The sequence below is a fragment of the Uranotaenia lowii genome, chromosome 2 (genome assembly GCF_029784155.1).
Source record: "Uranotaenia lowii strain MFRU-FL chromosome 2, ASM2978415v1, whole genome shotgun sequence".
NCBI lineage: Eukaryota > Metazoa > Arthropoda > Insecta > Diptera > Culicidae > Uranotaenia > Uranotaenia lowii.
This window is the reverse complement of record NC_073692.1, coordinates 230,338,001-230,360,354: the sequence shown is the minus strand read 5'-3', so window position 1 is coordinate 230,360,354 and position 22,354 is coordinate 230,338,001. Positions and strand designations below refer to the sequence as shown.

General features: G+C 39.0%; 2 long non-coding RNA genes across 3 annotated transcripts; one reads left to right on the top strand and one right to left on the bottom strand.

Moving 5' to 3' along the window:
- Nucleotides 1-7,251: 7,251 nt before the first annotated feature.
- Nucleotides 7,252-16,580, bottom strand: LOC129748800 (uncharacterized). The gene is made up of 3 exons (XR_008737828.1): nucleotides 16,496-16,580; nucleotides 7,417-7,609; nucleotides 7,252-7,355 (listed from the first exon to the last, which is right to left on the bottom strand). It is a non-coding gene; the product is annotated as an uncharacterized LOC129748800 (long non-coding RNA).
- Nucleotides 14,215-16,166, top strand: LOC129748799 (uncharacterized). Of its 2 annotated transcripts, XR_008737827.1 has the most exons (4): nucleotides 14,215-14,353; nucleotides 14,421-14,596; nucleotides 14,659-15,062; nucleotides 15,118-16,166. It is a non-coding gene; the product is annotated as an uncharacterized LOC129748799 (long non-coding RNA). The 2 variants fall into 2 exon arrangements; XR_008737826.1 differs by having other exon boundaries at nucleotides 14,221-14,596.
- Nucleotides 16,581-22,354: the final 5,774 nt, after the last annotated feature.

Here is a 22,354-nt window from a genome sequence, read left to right as displayed (position 1 = left end):
TTTTTGGTACGTTTCTTCTACAAGTTCGTTGTTTAACGTAAGTAGATTCAAATTTCGTATAGTTTGTAAAAAATTTTCCAACGATCTAGTTACAGATGATTAAAATAAAATGCATGTTTAATTCATCGCTTTATGGAACCCCACAGAAAACATTATTTTATGGGGAATTTTTGCTCAGACCCTCCCCGTTTTTTTTTTTTCACTAAAAGTTAATAGAGATATAACTAGTTGCAAAACGATTTTTGGTAGAATTTTGAAATTTGAAACTACCTAATTTTTTTACATATAAAAATCACTGATTTTATTGACCAAAACAAGCATATTAGCGAATTCTCTAGCGGAACCGCTTTGATCGTACTGGAATGTAAATAAAGATCAAACGACCTAGAGTGTATTCTAATTTATTTACTTTAACAGTTTTGCAGAAGCCAAAAAATTCAATAAAGTGTTTTTAAGCTCAAAGATACATGCAGTTCGAGTAAGCGAATAACGACTATATGCAAATGGAAGGCTACAGTTTGTGTTGTCTATGCACTAAGTTCATTCGGTTACAATTTGGTTATTTATTAAGATCTCATTTCCGAACACTTAAGAGCAAGTTCACTGGTGTTAGAAGAAAGTGATAGAAATTGTGATAGTTGTAGCACAGTTGGGAAATTTTCTATCGCGGAAAATAGATCAAAAATGTTGGTCGTCCACCGGAGTGTTATAAGAAAAAGGTGCAGTTTTGACACTTCTAGCGGTGCCAAGTTTATTATTTTTCAATTTTGATCTAATTAGAATTTTTTTGAAATGACCGTTTAAGATAGAAATTTTATTTTGCAAAAAATGTTTCGGTTTTCAACAATATTTAATTATTCATTGAATAATTACCTGGCTAAAAAATTAATATTTTAAATTTTGGGAGGATTATATTTAATAAAATTCAAAAGAACAAAATTATTCATATAGATATAAAATATAAGAAGGTTTTACGGCTTTTCCATTCAAATGTCTATTGCAACCGCAACACGGTTGACTGGCATCGCTGTTAGTGACCCGCGGTGCTCTTTCGAAATTGTAAACAAATTTAATTGAAGATTTCATAATCAATTAAACAACAAGTTTAACCGTACTTTAATTAAAAGCTATCACAGCGAATGTTTCTTTGCTGTACTGTATTTATTTAATCGTTTTCGATCGTGTCAGGCGCTGTTGCTGCGGAAACTATCACCCTTCATCGAGTGCGTCCGCGTCCGTCTCGTCACAGGCACAGGTTTCATGGCCAGCAAAATGCAATGTCACAATCAAATATGCTGCACCCGATAATGGCCTCAGTCCCCAAGAAGAAAGTCCCTGATAAATTGGTCGAATGTACAAAACAACCCAGATGTGTTGTTCGTGTTGGGGTTTTGGATTGTGCCAAGAAGATTGACCTGTAATCAGCGCAAGGAAAAAAGAACAAATCTACTGAGGCTATTTTTAAAATCAAGTAAGGTAAGTTAATTGATACAGTAGGATTTATTTAATGGTTGATCTCAATTTATTTTCCATTTTTAAGAATGACTGTATGGAAAATCCCATAGAACCGGCAAAGGAAGATGTTTTTGGAGCAAAGGTCTGGGTTTCAAAAAGCTAGAAAAAGCCATGAAAAGAAATTGTGTTCGCCTTGGAACTGCAGGTTGAAGGAGGAAGGGAGTCGTGGAGCAGCAGAATGTAATGGAGAAGATGATGGCCCGGTGAGTGGCAGTAAGAGGGGCCGAAAATTGGTTGCACAAGTCTCCAGTCCAAAACGTTCCGGAGGAAAATCTGTTTGCTGGATTTGGTAAATAAGCACGGAAGGGAGATGGTCGGGAAAATCAGGACTTGAGAAAGGAGAAAATCGTGTTTATGTTCATGAAGGTGAGTGTGTTGGATGAATTGTTCAGCAAAAACGCTAATCCTTTCTTTTTAACAGGTGTCCGAGAAAATCGAGCGTTGCATGAATTTTTGTCCACAGATATGGCTCAATCGTTAGGAGCCTTGGTGGGGTATATAAAATATATGGTCGCAAGGTGGACTATCTGGAGGCCATGCTACTGCATATAGACCAGGATTAGAAGGGCTGATAAGAGTCTTTAAAAGAAGAAGGTTGCAATGCAGTGGAAGGCTCGAGTAAGCCAACAACGGACCGGAAACGTCGCATTCAACAGCAATCGCTCTCGGGTTGTTTCAGCAAATTGAGCTATGTGGAAGGCAAAATGCTATCGATTGAATCGTTGGTCACGAAAGTCGTTTAGGTACTATGGATGGACCAAACAATCCCAGAAAATGCAACTCTGTAACGAACTCTGCTCCATGCCAACCAAACAGCAAAGGCAAGAAATTTTGAACTTGGGATTTTTCTAACGATGCGATGTGATTGAATACCTAACTAACAGGAATTCCATTCGAAACGGTGCAAACATATGGGCCAACCGGACCCAGAAAAAGTTTTTCCGCTAAACCACAAGAGTTTTAAATCTATATTCCAGACTATCTGCAGAAGAAGTACCGGGTACGAGTAGATGATACCTTCAGATTTTTTTGGAACTAATAATGGCATCAACCAAAACATTTAATCATTTGTGAAGGTGATAATAAGTTGCAGATGATGTTACTTCCGGAAAAGTTTTCTATGTTAAAAGTAACAACCAGTTGTCTGCCGGTTCATGAACAAGTCACATCTCTCATATCCGGACATCCTATCCGGCTTCTGTTACACTTACCAGGTTCTCTAGCGCCACTCCCAGTAATCAGTTGAATTAATAGATCTCTGACATGAAAGGATTACCAGGTGAAGTGTAGATATTTCTCAATTTATTAATCATTTGAATTTGTTTTCACACATTTTTTATTGAATTACAGAAATAAAAAAAAAAAACCTAGATGAATTTTCATTTCTTCATTTTTTTAATTCATTCTTTCAACGAACGATTGTTTTTTTATTAAAATTCATTAATAAAAAAGTTGTATTCAAAACAGAACAAAAAAAACTTAACTTTTAGTCGGAATCACTTTCACTTATGAGTGATTCAAAGGCTTGTGTTTCTTTTTGAAGATCTTTTAGGATTAGTTTTTTTTTTAAAATGAAGTACTCCTTTGCAAATTCGTCAAGGTTTTCAATAGGGGTTGCCATTATTTTGACGGATGTTGCCTCTTCCAGAGCCTTAGCATTGCGAGCTAGCACATCGTTTTTCTTGTTGATACTATCAACAAGTTTTTCCATTACATCTTTTCGGCTATTGGTTATTGAAAATTTGCTGGCTTTTTGGCCCAAGGGCCTGTTTTCGGAGCTCGTTGGAGTAGCTGGTTCGCTATATTCCATCTCTGAAGTTGTTGGAGACTCGACGAAGTCCGGTATTGATTGCTGGCTAGAGTCTGTAATATTATCGATAAATATTAAATTTAGCATTTCGAGGGTACGGCTGAACGTTGCTGGGTGGAATGAGGACGATGAAAGATGTTTTTTTTTTTTTTTTTTTTTTTTTTTTTTCATGCGGCAGCTTTATGAGAAATCACACGGCCCTTTTGAGGCCAAAATTACTCACCGCGGGGGAAAGCTAGGTAAATGAAATGGGTAGGATTGGGAGGAGACCGCAATACACCGGGCGGATTAAGAATGTGTCTCATTTAAACTCCGGTTGCTCTCTGACAAGTCAAACCCTGGCGAACCAGGGCTGGGCTTGCCAATGAGCCGTATTGCGAGCGGGGGTATTTTATATCAGTTGTATAATGTGTAAATGTGTAACACTGTGTCATGTGAAGTGAGCAACAAATAGTAGCTTTGGTTTGGTTTGTTTGCTGGATTCGTCGTGATATTAAGTAGTATTGTGTCGTCTGAAGTGAGCAACAAATAATAGCCTTTGTAGGGCTGAGTTTTGTTGTCACAGTGAGTAGTATTGTCCCATCTGAAGTGCGCAATGTTTGAATTTTGTTGTCACAGTGAGTAGTATTGTGTCATGTGAAGTGAGCAAAAAATTGTAGCCTATGTAGGGCTGAGTTTTGTTTTCACAGTGAGTAATATTGTGTCATGTGAAGTGAGCAACAAATAGTAGCCTTTGTAGGGCTGAGTTTTGTTGTCACAGTGAGTAGTATTGTCCCATCTGAAGTGCGCAATGTTTGAATTTTGTTGTCACACTGAAAAGTATTGTATCGTGTAAAGTGAGCAACAAGTAGTAGCCTTTGTAGGGCTGAGTTTTGTTGTCACAGTGAGTACTATTGTGTCATGTGAAGTGAGCAATGTTTGAATTTTGTTGTCACAGTGAGTAGTATTGTGTCATGTGAAGTGAGCAACAAATAGTAGCCTTTGTAGGGCTGAGTTTTGTTGTCACGGTGAGTAATATTGTCATGTGAAGTGAGCAACAAATAGTAGCCTTTATAGGGCCGAGTTTTGTTGTCACAGTGAGTAGTATTGTGTCATGTAAAGTGAGCAACAAATAGTAGCCTTTATAGGGCCGAGTTTTGTTGTCACAGTAAGTAGTATTGTGTGATGTGAAGTGAGCAACAAATAGTAGCCTTTGTAGGGCTGAGGTTTGTTGTCACAGTGAATAGTGTTATGTTGGGCCCTACCTGTCACCTAACCTTACTCGATTCAAAAACTTTGAGCCCATGATAGTTTTCTCTTGAGATTAGCATAGATTGGCGTATAAAAATATTTACAAATGAGTAAGTCTTTAGAGATTCAAAACAAATGTGTAGCTACTCTGTAATTATATTAACATCTTGGATACAGAATCTCCATTAAAAGGTGTTTATCACTGCAGCAATTGTAAAAAAATCTACGTTACACAAACAATAAAATAATTGATAAATATCCAAGCAAGACCATACTACTAATGACAATGCTGTTCCTCTAAAGCATCATCGCTAACTCTGAACATCTTCTCAGAACAACTTTCCTCAATCTGTTTCGGTTGAAAGAAATAACACTTCTATTTTTAATTCCCAATATTATCTTCCTGGACTGCCTTTATATTGTTGTTTTTCAAAATCGTAACATCTTTCTTCGACTACCTTAATTGAATTTCAAGCCTACCCGATCAGAAGAGAAAAACTAAATTATATCAAGATGAGATATTTTGATATTCAATTTTTTCCTATCTGGATGAGTTATAATTTAGTACTCGTAGGATGTTAAAATATCTCAAATTATATCAAAAAATCTATACGATCATAGCTAAATTCTATCAGTTTTTGATATGCTCCTATCAAGATTATATCTCGTTCAGATAGCATAGTTTGATATTGGGCAGAACAAAACCTATCAAAATTATAACTTATCAAGATATGAGTGCTTCGAGAAAATTTTCTAGTGGAAGGTCAATAAACCACATTATTTGATAAAACCATGCCCCATTTTTGGTTTCCCAAAAATTTGATTCAATTTTATGAATCTGTTGAGCGAAACTCGTTAATGTAAGGTTTGAGCCGTCGACTTCGATGTCCGTGTTTCAGAAAAAGTTGAACGTATATCAAAATAAGATATAATCATTTTATTTTAGCAAAATCCGAAAAAAATCTTGATCAATGAATATGAACTCAACCCCATTCAAGTTTGTCAATCAGAATAAGATATAATTCAGATTGGAGAAACTTAAAATCGAAAATTTGGAGTACTTATTTATAACTGAATCATATGTAAATATCTTGGTGAGATACGTTTGAGTTAATATTTTGATATGCTCTCCTGATCGGGTAACCGAACAATAGACGAATCTACCAAAAAGCGTTGAAACGAGAAAGAATTATTGTTAACAGGAAACTGTCCAAAAAGCATTCTGATCCAATGAGCCTCTAGTTCTTGTAAAATGCTTGATTTAAGAATAATCCTTCGAAATTCATAAACCGCAAATGCACACTTACTAGAGCATTGGGGAGACGAACACTACTTACTACCTTTACCTTGTCTAGTAACACATTGAACAGTTATTAACCCGTGACCCATTACAGACTAGGATACGGGGACACATCTGGACCTACAGAATACCGGACCTGAAATATAAAACTTTATTAAACAAATTGTATGAAAAATTATATCAGGTCAAACAATCAATACTGATCGGACCATATTGAACACTGGTAAGACGTTTGTTTAAAGCCGTGGGGCCAACACGTAGGTTCCGTTTCACTGGTGTTCATCAGTGATCCGTTCGTGTTCGCAAGATCTGGTGTGATACTATCACTATTCGATTCTTTAAGATCTTGCGCGACAAGGCATACCCATTTATATCAAAGTGATATAAATGAGCCTCTTACCATGCCCACGGGGAATGAGGACGATGAAAGATGTTAGGCCGAAAAGCAGAAGACGCCGAAAAGGAAAGTTGACCAAATATGCCATGAAACGAAAAACCCCTGGAAAGCGTAAGTTCAGGATAAGCACGATAAACGACAAGCAAAAGTCGAACTTTGAGTCGTAGTCGTAGAGATTAGAATCGAGTTATTTATAGGCGAGGTCATAAACGAGTATAAATGAGTACCTATTACTTTTTCCAAGGAATGTTTTCTCACGGTTCTAAGTGAGATCAAGGTTAGGTGCGTTGTTGACGAACAATCATTCGAATTAACATTTGACTTTATGTCAATTCAATTTGAAATCAATTCGGCCTGAACATTTCACTAAGTGTCCTTTAACAAGTTCGCCCAAGCAGCCTTCAGAATGTTTAAACTTTTTGAGTTAACACATACCAACACTTTTTGTAACGTTCGTGTTAAATTTTGGTTCGTTACGTAAAACCTCGATGCAGCCTTGCAATCTGAACTCCTTGAGGTTGTTTGGACCATGAAATTCTTAGACGCGGTTGATAATACGTCTTCATATGAGGTCCCACTACCTTGGTGCCTGAAAGCAAATACCTCACAATCAAGGTACTTTTGTATCAGTTTTTTCAGATGGCTGAAACGTTGCCGTAAAGCATCTGGTGGTCTTGTGGCCAAAGACGGTTGATGTCGAGCTGCATGTATCTGATTTTTTTCCCAAAATTTCGTCCTGGCTTGATCCGTCCCTACTGTTGCGTCGTTTGTAATCGTTTTCCACGAACGGCATATTTGGGTGTCTTCCACTTCACTAAAATTACGACCTCTTATACCGACGCTAAAGAAAAATTAATTAAAATTAATAATACTTATGACACAAAACAGAACTAAAAATACCTACTGGCTAGTCTCAACAGAACTGACATGAAGGCCTAGTTGACGCAGTTTTTGTTCAACCTGAGAAGGGTTGAAATAAAACTCATGCTTTTTCAGTTCAGCGGTTATATTTCGATATGCTTTTGGCCCTTTATCTTTGAAGAATTCGAACAACTGTTTTAACAGAGATACTTCTCCTGGTTGCCAAATGTCTTGCGAAGGATCTAAAATCAATCATAACGTTACTTCAACATGAAACTAAATTTTGTTTTGTTAAAAGATTACCACTTGCAACGCTGTCGGATTGTTCGCCCTCATCCATCGGCGTTAGCTCGCAGTATGCGAAATGTCCGATGTCCAGCTCTTCCGCTGCTCCACCATAGTAATCCTGGATACTCATCTTTTAACTTATGATTTTGATTGTTCGTGTGTTTGTTTGTTCAATGTTATCTCAGCCGTCTTATTAAGAACTTGGGAGCTGAAATTAAGCATAAGTATTCTTTAGGACCAGGAAGGATGAAAATGCGGATTTCGGGTGAATTGTCGAGTTCATTCGAATTGCGCAGGGGCTTCGACAAGGTGATGGTCTATCCTGCATGATGTTCAACGTGGCGCTAGAAGGTGTTATTCGACGAGCGGTGGGCGAAATGCGGGGCACGACGAAGCCCGTCTCGAGGACTGTTGGAATACCATCAAGACAGCCATCAACAGTGCTGCGGAGAACGTCATCGATTATGTGTAGGCTTCGTGCCGCAAGCCGAAATGTGCCGGAACAAGGAAGATACCTCTGATCGTGAGGTGATAAACAGGTGGAAGAAGCACTTCGATAAACACGTGAACGGCGCACATGCAGGGGATCAAGACGGTGGGGGAAGGTACATCGCCGGCGTAGCCAACGACGTAGAGGAGCCACTCCCAACGATGAGTGAAGTTAAGGAAGCCATTCGCCAGCTGAATAGAAACAAGTCGCCTGGGAAGAATGGCATCGCAGCTGAACTCATCAAAATGGGCCCGGACAAGTCGGCCGATTGCCTACACCGGTTGATAGTCCGGATCTGGGACATAGAACAGCTACCGGAGGAGTGGAAGGAGGGGTTATATGCCCTATCTACAAAAAGGGCGACAAATTGGACTGTGAGTACTACCGAGCGATCACTGTTCTCAATGCCGCCTACGAGGTGTTGTCCCGAATCCTACTCCGCCGCCTAACGCCACAAGCAAACGGATTCGTGGGAAGTCATTAATGCGAGGCACGATTTTCAACAGATCCAGTCAAATTATCTGCTTTGCCGATGACATTGATATAGTCGGCAGATCATCTGCGGCGGTGGAAGAGATCTACCAATTAACCTTGTTTCCGGTGAATGAGCTTCGTCCTAGTGACCCATTTGGCTAAGTGTCATTTTTTGGCCTTGCCTTTCACAAAGAAAACCAAATTATAATGATAAAAAATTAAATATCTATATTTAAAAAAAGTTGAAAATATATACAAAGTAAAATGAGGGGAAAAAGGGAGGAATGTTTAAGAAATATTTACAGAAAGGAATTTAAAAAAAAGTAAACATCATAAAATTAGGTTATTTACAAACACAAATACGTAATAAAAAAAACAAATTCAAATAAAAATAAGGAATAGTAGCTATACACAAAAAATCAGTTGTTCCCCTTTTCATCCCACTGATGGTTTATAAGATCTGCCTGCAATCTCTCCGATTTTTCTTTGTCGATGAGGCTGCTCCATCTGTTGAACATTTGTTCAATATGGCTCGTGCCACTAGCAAATCCGGCGGTAGCTTCTGGCAGTGGTTCTTGAATTTGCTCGAAGAATGCGTTGTGCTCTTCAATCAGTTCTTGGGTTTCCGTCTCCATGTATCTGATTCGCATGTTGTGCAAAATAATACATGTTTCCATTATTTGGGACATCGTCTTCCTGTCCCACAATCTGCAGGGAACTTGAAGGATTCGCCAGACACCTTGCAGAATTCCAAAACACCTTTCTACATCTTTTCTGACGCCTTCTTGATGCTTGGCGAACAGAACCTGCTTGGCTGTTTTGGGCGCTTTAACGGTTTTGACAAAAACCGGATAATCGGGATAAATCCCGTCGCCCAACAGATACCCTGTTTCGTAGAGGTGATCTCCTACAGAGAAAGGGGGTCCCAGAAAATTTTCCTGAAAATTACAAAACTTATATTTCAAAATATATGATCTTACTAAATAAGTTAATTTTTCACTCAGAAACGAAAGAATTACCTTTACTATTTTAGCTATCAGCGGAGACCGATAAAGTACATTGAGGTCATTATTGGTCCCAGGACAACCAAAAAAGCTGTGCCATATATAGCAATTTTTGCTTGCCACAACCTCCAGGACGATCGTTGCAGTTTGACCTTTGCCTTGGAACTGCCCTTTCCACGCTGAAGGACAGTTCTTCCAGCGCCAGTGCATACAATCGATGCTCCCCACCATACCTGGAAAACCTCGTTCGCTATTTTCGGCTCTCAGCTTTGAAATTTCGCTAGGATTAGGAGACCGTAGATATTCGCTAGCGAACAGCTCAGTAATACCTTCGCAAAATTTACGGAGGATTTCCAGGCTGGTTGATTTACCGACGCGGAGGTTTTCGTCCAGAGAGTCAGCCGAGGCACCATAAGCTAACATGCGCAATGCGACGGTGCACTTTTGCATGGTAGACAGACCCAATTTATGTGCAGCGTCGGACCGTTGCTGGAAGTACTGATATTTTCTGGCAAGCTCACTTGATATGTGCACATACATCTCGCGTGGCATGCGATAACGACGCAAAAATGTTTTTGCGTCGTATGTGGGGTACAGCGCGAAGTAATCATTATAGAATCGTTGATTCGCTTCCGGAAAATTCCTTTCGATGTTAGGTTTTCGACCAGCACGCGATCCTCTGCCGGTTGATAGTTGCGAATGGGCTATCTCCTGCACCAAAACTTCCTCCTCTTCGTCCTCGATGTTCAAAGCGGTGAACAGCTGGGCTTGCTCGAACACGGTTTCAAAGGAATTGTCCATAATACCTTGAGCACAACAAAAAGCGTAAATGTTAAAATTATTACAATATCAGATTCCAGATTTAAATTAAAAAAACAGATATCAGAATGATCAAACAACACCAGCTACGACAGAGTAATGCCCAGTATTCCGTAGGATCCACTTTGTTTAAAAGACAAAACCAGCAACGAAAGAATAGTGACCAGCATTTCACGGCATCCACTGACTTTAAGAAACAACACATACGACTGGGATACGAGTGAAAAGAAGTAGATTTTGCTGGAAGAACTGTGCAACATCGCTAAGTCCCTCCAGTTGAACAAAGCTCCGTTTCCGGATGGCATCCCATATGTAGCAGTGAAGGCCTGAAATGTTCCGGTCATCACTGCAACAGTACGTGGAGTATAGGCTCTTCCTAGACGTGTGTAAGTGGCAGACGAAGTCAGGCTGAAGAAGAGGAGAGGATACCGGTTTTGCCCATTGGTCACCCTTGACGTGAAAAAAACCCTTCAACAGCGTCAGTTGGGCAACGATTGTGCCGTCGCTCATTCATATGAGGATTCCGGCATACATCTGAAGGATAGTGGAGTATCACTTCCAAAAGCCTCAACTACAGTATACGACCAGGGAGGGATTGGAAACAGTGAGTGTCTCGGCAGGAGTTCAACAAGGATCGATACTTGGCCCGGTATTGTGGAACATTGTCTACGACGAACTGCTGAGACTGTGTCTCCCCACGGGAGTGAGACTTTTGGAATTCACCGACGACGTGGTTCTCCTGGCATCGGGCCTATCAACCGCAGAGGTCCAGCTACTCGCCACAGTAGCGATTGAGAAGGTAGAAAGTTGGATGCCAGTGGAACAGCTCGTAATGCGGCCGGTGGACTTATCGCTTGATCGGATTGTGAATGGATCGGAGACATGCAGAGGTGGATTTATGCATGACACAGTTCGGATGCTTCATGCAGTAAAACCATCGGTTTGGACACGTGGCCTCGCCATTCTGCCCAACCTGCAATCCTTAAAAAGGATCTACCACCTGGGTGATCAACTAATAAAAAAAAAAGAATTCAAGAGACAACACCAGCAACCGACAAGGTAGTGCCCGGCACTTCACGGCATCCACTGAGTTCAAGAGACAAAACCAGCAACCGACAGGCCCATGCCCGGCATCCATTGAGTGTAAAGCCTAGTCCACACTAGACAATTTGGACTGCGATTTCAGTTGCTGAGACTTGTCTTACATTTGATGAGATGCAGGTCTCAGGTCTCCCGACAAGTATGAGACCTTCGGGAAGCGGAGATACCATTCGGGGTGGTCGTGACGGGATTCTAGCTTGATAGTTCCTCAATCGCCCATACTTTGATGGTTAGAAATCCTGCTGGAGTGAATACTTAGAGAGCGCTACCTAATCGGCACACGTTTCGAGGTCCCCGGGGTAGTGGAGGCTGTGACCGGCGTGAGTTACTATGAAAGCGTTACCTAACCGGCACACGTCTCGGGGTTTTCCGTACCAGACTGAAGTTGGCGATAGAGAAAAGGAGAAAGATAGTAAAGGAGAAAGACCAAAATTGAGAAAGAGGAAAAGGGTGAGATGTATGTGAGTGCATGAGCACAGCCTACCCCTTGATGTAGTATCATAGGGTGAAACAAAGGGGCACATCTGGCACACGAAGCCCAAGGTGTTTTTAGTGGGACGAACTCACTCACGGCTGCAAACACTTGGCTGTTCTGGTTTGATGTCAAATTTCCATCTTGTAAAAAAAAGTATAAGACCTTTAGCAACCAAGATGTAAACATAAACAAGTCTCAGTAACCGAAATCGCAGTCCAAGTTGCCTAGTGTGGACTAGGCTTGAGAAACAACACCAGCAACGATAGGGTAGTGTCCGGCATTTCACGCATCAGCTGAGTTTAAGAGAAACACCAACAACGACAGGGTAGTTACTGGCATGTCACGGCATTCGCTGAATTAAAGAGGAAACACCAACAAAGAAAGGGTAGTGTCCTGCATATCACGGCATTCAGTTAAAGACAACAAGAGCAACAACAGGGTAATGCCCAGTATTCCGTAGCATCCATTGAATTCAAATGACAACACGAGCAACGACAGGGTAATGCCCAGTATTCCGCAGCATCTACTGAGTTCAAGAGACAACACCAGTAACGACGGAGTAGCGTCCAGTATTTCACAACATTCGCTGAGTTCAAGAGACAAAACCAGCAACCGACAGGGTAGTGCCCGGTATTTCATGGCATCCATTGAGTTAAGAAACAACACCAGCAACGACAGGGTAGTGTCCGGCATTTTAAGGCATCTGATCCGAAAATACTCTACCTTTTGTGTATGCCGAGCTGCCTGGTACGTCGCGCCTCTGTGTGTAGGATACCTCCAACGTTACCGTCGCGGAGTATCCGAGTCAAACTCGCCCTTTGTGACGGAGGCTGTGGGGATAAGAAAAGACCTTCTCCGCAGTCTTAATCGTAGGGGGAAGAGTATTCACGTTGCGGAGTACTCTCGGCTAGAGTGGACTCAAGACGCCATCGGATGAGCCACTCGAGTCGGGTAGGATGACATCATCGTCGGGATTAATCCGAGTCGCAAGCGTTAAAGACCCGTACGTGTGCTGTGACAGGCGCGAGTCTAGAATGAGCACAAGCGATTCAGCACACGACAGGCAAAAAGCCTAGGGTTGCCAGCCGCAAAATTGAAAGCCAAATGAAGGAGGAAGTCCGGACCACGGTCGGAGTAGAATGCCTTTTCGTCGGGAGGCATTAGAGTAGTGAGCGTCCGATCCTAGCTGTAAAGCGTACAAAGATAAGACTCTACCTTCTGCGTATGCCGAGCTGTTGGGTACGTCGCGAACGTTGTGTAGGATCCCTCCCCCGCCGCAGAGTATCTGAGTTGAACGCGCAAGAAGCAGGGTATATATGCTGGAGTTTTGACTTGAAATGGAATTAGCTGATGAGCGCTCGGGTACAGCCTTCGAAGCAGGTCCGGATGGGAATTATGACCAGAGGCCCCAGGTGGACTTTATGGCGTAGGGGTACATAGTATCATGAGTCGACCAATTGCATCCATGGACCCAGGGTAGCATACTGGGGATATATTATAAATATTGATTCCTCTACTGATTTGAAGAGTATCAATATTCTGATCACTTAACAGTATTAGAAAAAAAATAATTTAAACATATTCATGTGGTAAAAGAAATAATTTTATATTAGTTTTAACTCAAAGGGTTGTCTATGGGCGGACACTACGAATTACTTCACCAAAGTAGTCACCAATGGCACAAAAACGTAACAAAATGACTGAGATCACTTGCACAGGTCTCGTGAGTACGTGTTTTCCAATACTGAACGTTCTATGAAGCCAGTCATAAAAGTTTTTTTTTACAAAATATTTAAATAATTAACTTTTGTTTCGAAAGAACTAGAGAAAAATTGTCTATGACCGGATAGTAAAATTTAAAGTTTCTCAGATGACCAAAATAGTTTCGTTATTGAATTCTTATCTTCTGCAAATAATTTGAGGGTGCTACTCAGAGATAAAAAAAATGAAAGTTTCAAGTTGAAATCATTTTTTTTTTGTAAATTGTTTATTTGAAACGGCTCATACCAAGTTGAAATCATCTATAATTTTGAATATTCTCTTGACCAGTCATAGACAAAGCGCATTTTTTAATTTTGCTAATATTTCGTTTGAACTTCCATTTTGTTATCTTAAATCTGTTTGTTCCGATGGGTTTTGCTATTTTCTAAAGCAAATCTCGAGCTATACTCAATAACTTAAAACTAAATCGAGTGTTTGCAAGCAAAGTTTTGGTCAAGTGTAAGCCTAGTCCACACTCGGCAACTTGAAATGCGATTTCGGTTGCTGAGACTTGTTTATGTTTACATCTTGGTTGCTGAATGTCTCCCATACTAGTCGGGAGACTTGAGACGAGTATCTCATCAAATCTAAACAAAGTAACCTCGTGTGGACTAGGCTTTAATGCGTCAAGTGTTTATGCCAGTCATCATCGGATCGGAAAACAACAAACAGCTGTCCGCGTTCATATTATTTATTTAACCACCGCGCACCGCCTGGATCACACATTATAAAAAGCAGCCGTGACGGTACGGGATTGTGTCCGAGGAGTCTTCCGTCTATCGACCCGCTTCGTATGAGACCGATGCCAATGTTACTGCGAAATGACCGGTAATTGTAGCCACAAAAACAACTCTACCCCCAAGCGTTATTGTAGCAGAGATTATTATGTTCCCAGGAAGCGCAGGAACGCATTGGTTAGCCGCGAATATCCAGCTTTGATTAGCTTATTTCGGCGAAATCATTTCACGTTCCGAAACATTCCCGACAATCTCCGCTCGGCAGCCAAAGCGGCCTTAACCACCACCGCTTCAGTTCTGATTCCAAGGAAAATACAGCAATAGTTCTGAGAAGGTAAAATTTTGGTTTAGAGTCTCGAAAGGGAAACCTGAATGTTAATTTACTTTTATTTACAGCTTCGTACTCGAGTTAGAATCGAGGGCAATGCCTTTCGCGATATCCAACTTCCGGATCCGAGGGTTCTACCAGTGATAAAAGTTCCCTGCCAAGATTCACGGCCACCCCTACTGACGTGTGAAAGATTCCTTAAAATGGACAAAGGAGTGTCGATCTGAGCAATATGCAAAATGCGTAGCACCAACAACATCTCCGGTGTGGATTTGAAGATAATGAAGAGGAAAAAAAAGCAGCCCACTGCCCCGTCCCCCTTCTTGTGCGATCCATATAATCACCAGCTCGGTCTGATCATTTTCTCGAAGAACTCATGACTATACCGGGCAAAGTAGTTTGTCCTCGTAGAATGACGTTCGCGTCCGAATACTGTAAGAGCCGTCGGTATTTTCGGGATTTGGAATTAGAGGTAGTAGTTCAGGTTTCATTGCTCATAAGTTTTGTAACCTTATTATGATTTTTAGGATCCCCTCAAACGGGCGGAGTGGTACTACAAATGTTAAAGCAGAAATAGGAGCGCTATTACGAGGCGTAGCAAAAAGCTCCCATATCCCAACGACAAAATATGATGCTCACCAATCTAGCTGAAGAACAGAAACAGATAGAAAATTAATAGTTCATTCCTTCAAAGCTGAAGCAAAGTAGTAATTTAGTTTAGACTTCATTGCTTTGAACAATTCTCGCAAGATTAAGAGCAAGTGTTAGCTGAAATTTAAAAGCCGATTATACGAGCTTTGATTTTAAACGATACGAGTCTAAAGCCTAGTCCACACTAGGCAACATGAATTGCGATTTTTGTTATGAGACGAACTTTGTTGTCTGTTGTTGTTGTTGGAAACCTGAGACGGTCTCAGTGTCTCCCGAAGAAAATGGGAGACGCTGAGACCGTCTCGAGACGAACCGTCTCCTAGTGTGGACTAGGCTTAAGTATACAATAATAAATGTACTGTTGATTTGTTTTTGTTTGCATTCTGTTCTGCACTGCATCAGCTACGTTTATTTTGTTTTAAAAAAAACGGTTTTGTGGTCTCGGTCCGTTACCGCGGTTTTCGCATACAAATAATCCGATGTAGTATCCCAGATGGTTAATTTAGAACTGCCTCGGTTAATCCGGATACCATTCAAACGGAGTATTCTTAATTAAATTTGACATTCCAACAGACAACCGACCCAGGGTTGCAAATTCATGTAGGAAAAACCTAATAAATTTGGTTTGGTCTCCGGTCGTGGATTGTAGCTTGTCGTACTGGATGTTTCTCAGCTAAGGAGCATTAAGCGACGTGCATTAACTTCCTGTTGAGTCGACCTCAGGCTAGGCTCAATAGAATTCACCTTACAAAGTTGGGAGCCATTTTCATGCTGTCGTACTGGACGATCTATTCGAGGTTCCAATGGGGGTTTCTAGGGTTGCAGCTGACAAAGATTTTGTCGAAACGAAGGGAAAGATGACGGAGGAAATTGCAATTGCTAGAAAAGAAACTAAAACCCGATCCACTTTTCTAGAAAACATACTTTGTCTGTCGTTGTGCATGAGTGACTTGTGCTGTTGGTAATGTTCCAAAAGAAAAACGCTTGCATGTTGAAGTTGTGATATCGGTTTTTTTTTGGTAATAAAGTATTGTTTGGTCATATTCATGTTTTTGTTTTCACCGCAAAAAAAATTGAATCCTTTTTTTATTGACATTCAAATATTAAAGCATTGTAATTTTTAAATAGCGTGTGAGAAAATATGCTGACTTAAAAATAAATGTCCTATGATTTGCTAATGTGGTCTATCGGATAGGCTAGAAATCTATTATTACTTTTCTGAAATCATTACAAAAAATGTTTGATTAAACTCACCTGCTAAATTGACGACGGCAAACAAAATTGACGGCAAACGCTCAACAAAATCGACGGAAAACGGTCAACAGAATCGACGACAAACGGCAAACGGCAAAAAAATGAAGACAAACCACGCGGGATCACTGCAGTTAAAAATGGCAGAGGCTTCCTAATAACTTTTTAACCCGACTATGCTGCACGGAAACTTGAAAAAACTGACGGCAAATGTCATATTCGCGTAGCAATACTGTATTGCTACGCCGGCTGTATCACTCCGGTTCGGTGTTGCAAAATACCATGTTTTTCTATCACCCTCAGCCAAAAAGTGTTAGAGCAAGTTCACTGGTTGAGATGGAGTTGGAAATTTCGATGGTTTATTGCGGAAATTGCACCTATTTAGACTCCTGTGCAAATAATTTCCACGCAGAAATATTTTCGCACTGACGCACACATAGACAACCTGTGCCAGTTTTTCAAATCAGCCGTTGCTCGCTTCTGATTTTCGAATCACATTTCCAAACGGCATAATCGTTATTGTTTTTGGTGAAAATTATTATGAAATGCGAACCAAGGAGTTTAATAACGAAAATTGACCGATCAACAAATGAAAAGAAACGAAAAGAAAACAGAATGCATTCTGTACATTCGGGTACAGAATGTAAGTGGAACAAATAAATCATGCATTATTCGGGTTATTATCGAATTACTGAAAAATTAGCCAAAAAATTCTGGATTCACTGACAATTTTTACTGACACACCAGCTAGTCGCATTTGTTTTTAATTCAATTTTATCCAAAGCTGTAAAGAATATCAATATGTGTCATTGTCTATGTATAGGTCTGTGAGCAGATTTTACTGCGCGCAAATTATTTGCACGGGGGTCTAAATAGGTGCAATCTGCGCAGTTTGTTGAAGACGGCAACGGTGCGTATGAAAGTTGATTTTTTGGTAGAAATAATTTGAAGTAACTGAACTCTGATGTTGGTCCTTTTTTTCATATAGTCCCTTTTCAACTTTTTGCACATGATAGTTTATATATAGAATGTGATTGTGTTAGTGAGTGCGGAATTGTTACCTGTCAAATCAGATTCTCTCAATAGTCTAAAAATTCATGCAATTGACAATACATCACATCACAACACATTTGCCGTCCACCGGTGTTGGGAAAATCTGATATTCGAACAGTTTCGCGCTGCAAAATTTGTATCGTATAACACTTTTTGGCTGATGGTGATAGAAAAACGCAATGTTTTGCAACACCGAACCGAGTGATAGAGTCGGCGTTGCAATACAGTATTCGTGCATGAAACGATTCGGTGCTGCCATCTTTCTTATGTTGAAAACCTCAGTTGAGGGGAAAATAAAGGAAATTTAGCAATGTCAGGATTTAAACATAAAGTGGTATTTTCTTTTTAAAAAAATTCTTTTATCACTTGATTGGATACTTATTGCAAAGAAGTAAATCAACTCTTTAAAACTTACAACCAATTTTGTTCATGCCCTTGCCAATCGAATGGGCTACACACTCATCTGGCGCAACCCCTTATAGTGTAGTTTTGACCCGTTATCGGAAAAGACTGGGTTAACTCCTTTTTCATGTAAAGTCCTTGTACCCCTTATTGTGTACACAGCATGTACGTCAAAGCAGAGGTGAAAATTAGTAATGTAAGCATGTAAAATTTACACATTATTTTGGAAGCCCGCTCTGCGATGTCAGCCCTTTGATGTTAGCCCTTAAAGTGTCAGAAGGATGGAAAGAAAATAATAAAAACAAATCAGTTTGTTTTGAATTTCTGTATTCGGCAAGGTATAATTTTCATGCTCCTGTTACAGAATAGGAAAATATTCAATCAACTCAATGAACTGAACTGATCTTTCAGCATTAACCGATTCATTGAATCGTCGAACGAGATCGGTTACGGCAGAAAGAGTTGTATATTCTGAATGACAAGTTAAAAAACTACCCTTTATTTAGTAAGCCAGCTTTTCTAAATAATGTGTAAAATTGACTCGAGGAAACGACACTTTTTTTGACAGATCTCGGCTGTTCGCAATAATGGGTCAATTTTACAAGTTTAAGGTGTTGCGCCAAATGAGTGTGTATCATGCATTTTTAGGGGCAGAGATGCCAGATAGCTGTGTGAATAAATAAATTCGGTTTGTTTGTTTTGTTTGAGCGGTTTTCGGGAGAAGGAAAGTGTTTCATTTTTTTAAATTTGAAACAGGTATTCCGTCGGAACGCCGCCTTTAATGGTTCCATCATCTTCAGAACACGGAACCCTCGCTGTTAATTTGACAAGTGTCCATTATATCAAACGCAGGCGTCGTATCGGGAGTAAAATTCAGCTTCCAATTAATTTTTCGGTCCCAGCGCAACCCGGACAAATTGAAACTTATTCCAACGAAGAAATATCGGAAATTGAATGTTTGTATCAGGTAGCCCGCATAAATGAGGATTGTAACCGAACGATTGCTGAAAAAGTCAAACGACGATTTTATTAAGCGTAAAATAACGTTTGGCAAACGATTATACGAACTGTCAAATACATAGCCTGAATCGTGAATTCTGAATTGATTGTATTTTAAATATGTTGTTAGGTTATGTAACTGTTAAAAACTGTTAAAGCCGTTGTATGGGAGAACTGTTCTATAAACAGTTTGCTGAAGGTTCAAAAATTGTTTAAGAAAACGTTTTCTGAGGATGAAACTGTTATTGTTACAGTTTTATTATAGGAACCTCGTAGCTTAACTTTTCAGGTAAAGGTTTTGTAACGATTCTACATTACGTTCTTCCAACGTTAAGCAAATGATTTATGGAAACGTTTGTGAATGCAACACGCACACATACATAATATTTTGTCAGTTCAATGGAAATTTCGGATTGTTATTTTATTGAAATTCAAATTAACATCAAAATTAAATAATTTTTTTTTGCAAATCGACTTACATTATGTGCATTTTATTGCCTTTCTTACTGAAAATCGAACCTGTTCAGCACTAACTGACCGCAGCGTTCCTGCCTGAAGAAATTTGTGCCGGGAATGTATGAATAACGAAATGCCGTTCAGAGTTTCCGGAACAACCTCCGGCACCCGCATAATGCTCGAAGGGGTCGGCAGGGGACGGTAGTTCAGCTGGAAGCACTCCATTACTCTCCAAAGGTCTAGGGTTGCGCTAAATGTTTCACCGTCCGACATTTTTCGTAGCTGTGAAAAAAAGAACTGGCTAATGCTCAGTATTGAATAATAATTTTAATTGTCTTCTCTTACCTTGAATTTATGATCCGTTATGCTCCACTTTCTCATAGATTCGGAGAAAATCCAAAGCTTTTGTAGAAAACGCGTCTGGTTCGGAAGAAAATTTTTCACTATTCTTTTTCTTGATGTTTTCTTTCTCCTTGACACGCGTTTCGGTCAAAGGTGCCAGGTTTCATGATTTTTCAGGATTTGTCCTGATGTTCGAGAGACCGTTTTGATTTATCAAAAACGCATAAATTGTCCTAATTTTTGAAAAAGGGTCTGTAATATGTCCTGATTTTCATAAAAATATCTAAATTATAGCTGAAATGATGAGGACATCAAACAAATTAATTATAAAATAGTGTAACCGCGGTGATAATCTTTGACTTATATGATTATAAGTGGTGTTTTTAGATGTAAACTGCAGGCCACCTAAGGCTCTGCTCGCGTCAATTGCATAGTTTTAGGCGTCTTCAGTACCTGTATTTCGCCTTTATATATGAAATTTAAGCAGAGCTGCATGTTATTTCCATCAAATCAGTGGTGTCCTTAAAAAATCTCGAATGCGATGTCCTGATTTTTGTCAAAACCACCTGGCACCCCAGGTGGCGGTCACCTTTGGTTTATACGTCAAAATTTGACTAACGCTGTAGGTAATCGTCCGGATTCAATTTCACCATTTATGTATGTTTTACGTTAATCGTTAAAACCAAACAATCACTTTACCTGATGTAGTCACTTTCTACGAAAAGGTAAATGTTTCATTTTAATAATTGTTTTTGTAAGGTTTGACGTAATAGGTACATTAACAGAGATAATTATCAATTTGAGAAACCGTTGATGTATCGTAGAAACCGTTAGATGTAGAGTTTTTTGGTATGCGGGAGGTGTTCTCAAAAGTCGGTAAATTATTTAAAATCAAAACCCATATCCCAAATTTCAGGTTGTGGTGCCGGAATGCACCAAGTTTGGCTTTCGATGGGTTGGATCTCTGATCCCTCTGTTCAAACACGGGCAGGAATGATTCTGCAATCGAAAAGTTCCACAGGTGTGACCTGGTTAGATGTTCGAAGAAAGAACAAGAAAAGAAACGGCCAGAAATATAAGTTTGTTTGAAAAGCTACAAAACAAAAACTCTTTATTTAAATTATATGTAAAACCTTCATATTCGAATAGTCCTTCAAATACCAAAATCACTTTCATGTGTGCTACATTGGTAGAACGTTACAATACCAGTACTATAGAATAACTATAATAACAACTGACTGATCATTTGAATACGTTTTTCATGAGTTTTTTTTTATCTTAAGTGAACTGCAGAACAATCGTCCCATGCAACAGTTCCAAGCAGTAACATATAGTTATGCTTTGAGACATAAATTTGCAATGGTCATAAATTAGACTAAATGACGTCTCGATCATGGCAAACCTAATACAGCTTCTCCAATTTATACGTTTTGTAATGAGAATTGATTACCTAAATCTTTTTTTTTTACCTTAAATGAATAAGTTAAACAAAGTTAAAACAAAAATTTAGTTTTTAATTTTAAAAACAAACTTATTTTTTTGAAGTTATTTGGTTTTAATAAAAGTTTTTTTATTTTTAATTTGAATGACGATTTCATGGAATTAGAAATGTGTCTGAAATACCTATACTTTCTATTTATCACTTTGAAAATGAAAGTTTTTGGAAGAGATAAAAAAAACTTGATCAACTCGTGTTATCAAATGCACTCCAATACAAAACACCTAAATCTGCAGAATATAGTTTAATATTGGAATGCATTATAACTTAAACAATACTTATTCACACATATAAATAATAAAATTTTCATATTGACACTACTATTTCAAGTTAATGATCAAGTAAAATGAATTTGAATTCAATTTTCAAACGGTGAATTCAAAATACAAAAAGTCAGTAAAATTACTGAAAAGCAAATTCTCTTGGCATCGCTGATTGCTTTCGATTTTATACCTTCGTATTCTATCACACCGGTGGACGGCCAACATTTTTGGTCTATATTTCACGATAGAAAAATTCCCATCTGTGCTACAGACGTCAAAATTTCTACCACTTTTTCCCAACACCATTGGACTTGCTCTTATATGATATAAATTTTGCAGCGCGAAACTGTTCGAATATCAGATTTTCCCAACACCGGTGGACGGCAAATGTGTTGTGATGTGTTGTAAACCTTCGAAATTTCTATCTCCATCTCAACCAGTGAACTTGCTCTAATAAGTTTAGAAAAAGTTATAATAGTTATCAGGAATGAATGAAAAAAAAGTTCAGAAATTAAACATACTTTTATTTCAGAACGTTATTTCATCACATCTGATAATCAATTTAATAAGGCCTCACAATATGTTCGGCAAAAAAATTATGAAAAAAAAAATCAAACTATCGGTTCAATATTAAATTACTTATAAATGAGATTCGTTTTTAAATTTGACATCAAGTATAACAAATAAGCATGTCTAAGATTTGTTGATATTATTATTTAATAATTTAATAATTTAATAATTTAGACATGAAAAGTACATTGTTTGAGTGAAGTATATAGTTTAATATTAAAGTAATAATAATTTTGTATGATGAATGCTGATTTTTTTTATTAATTAACTTACCTTTGT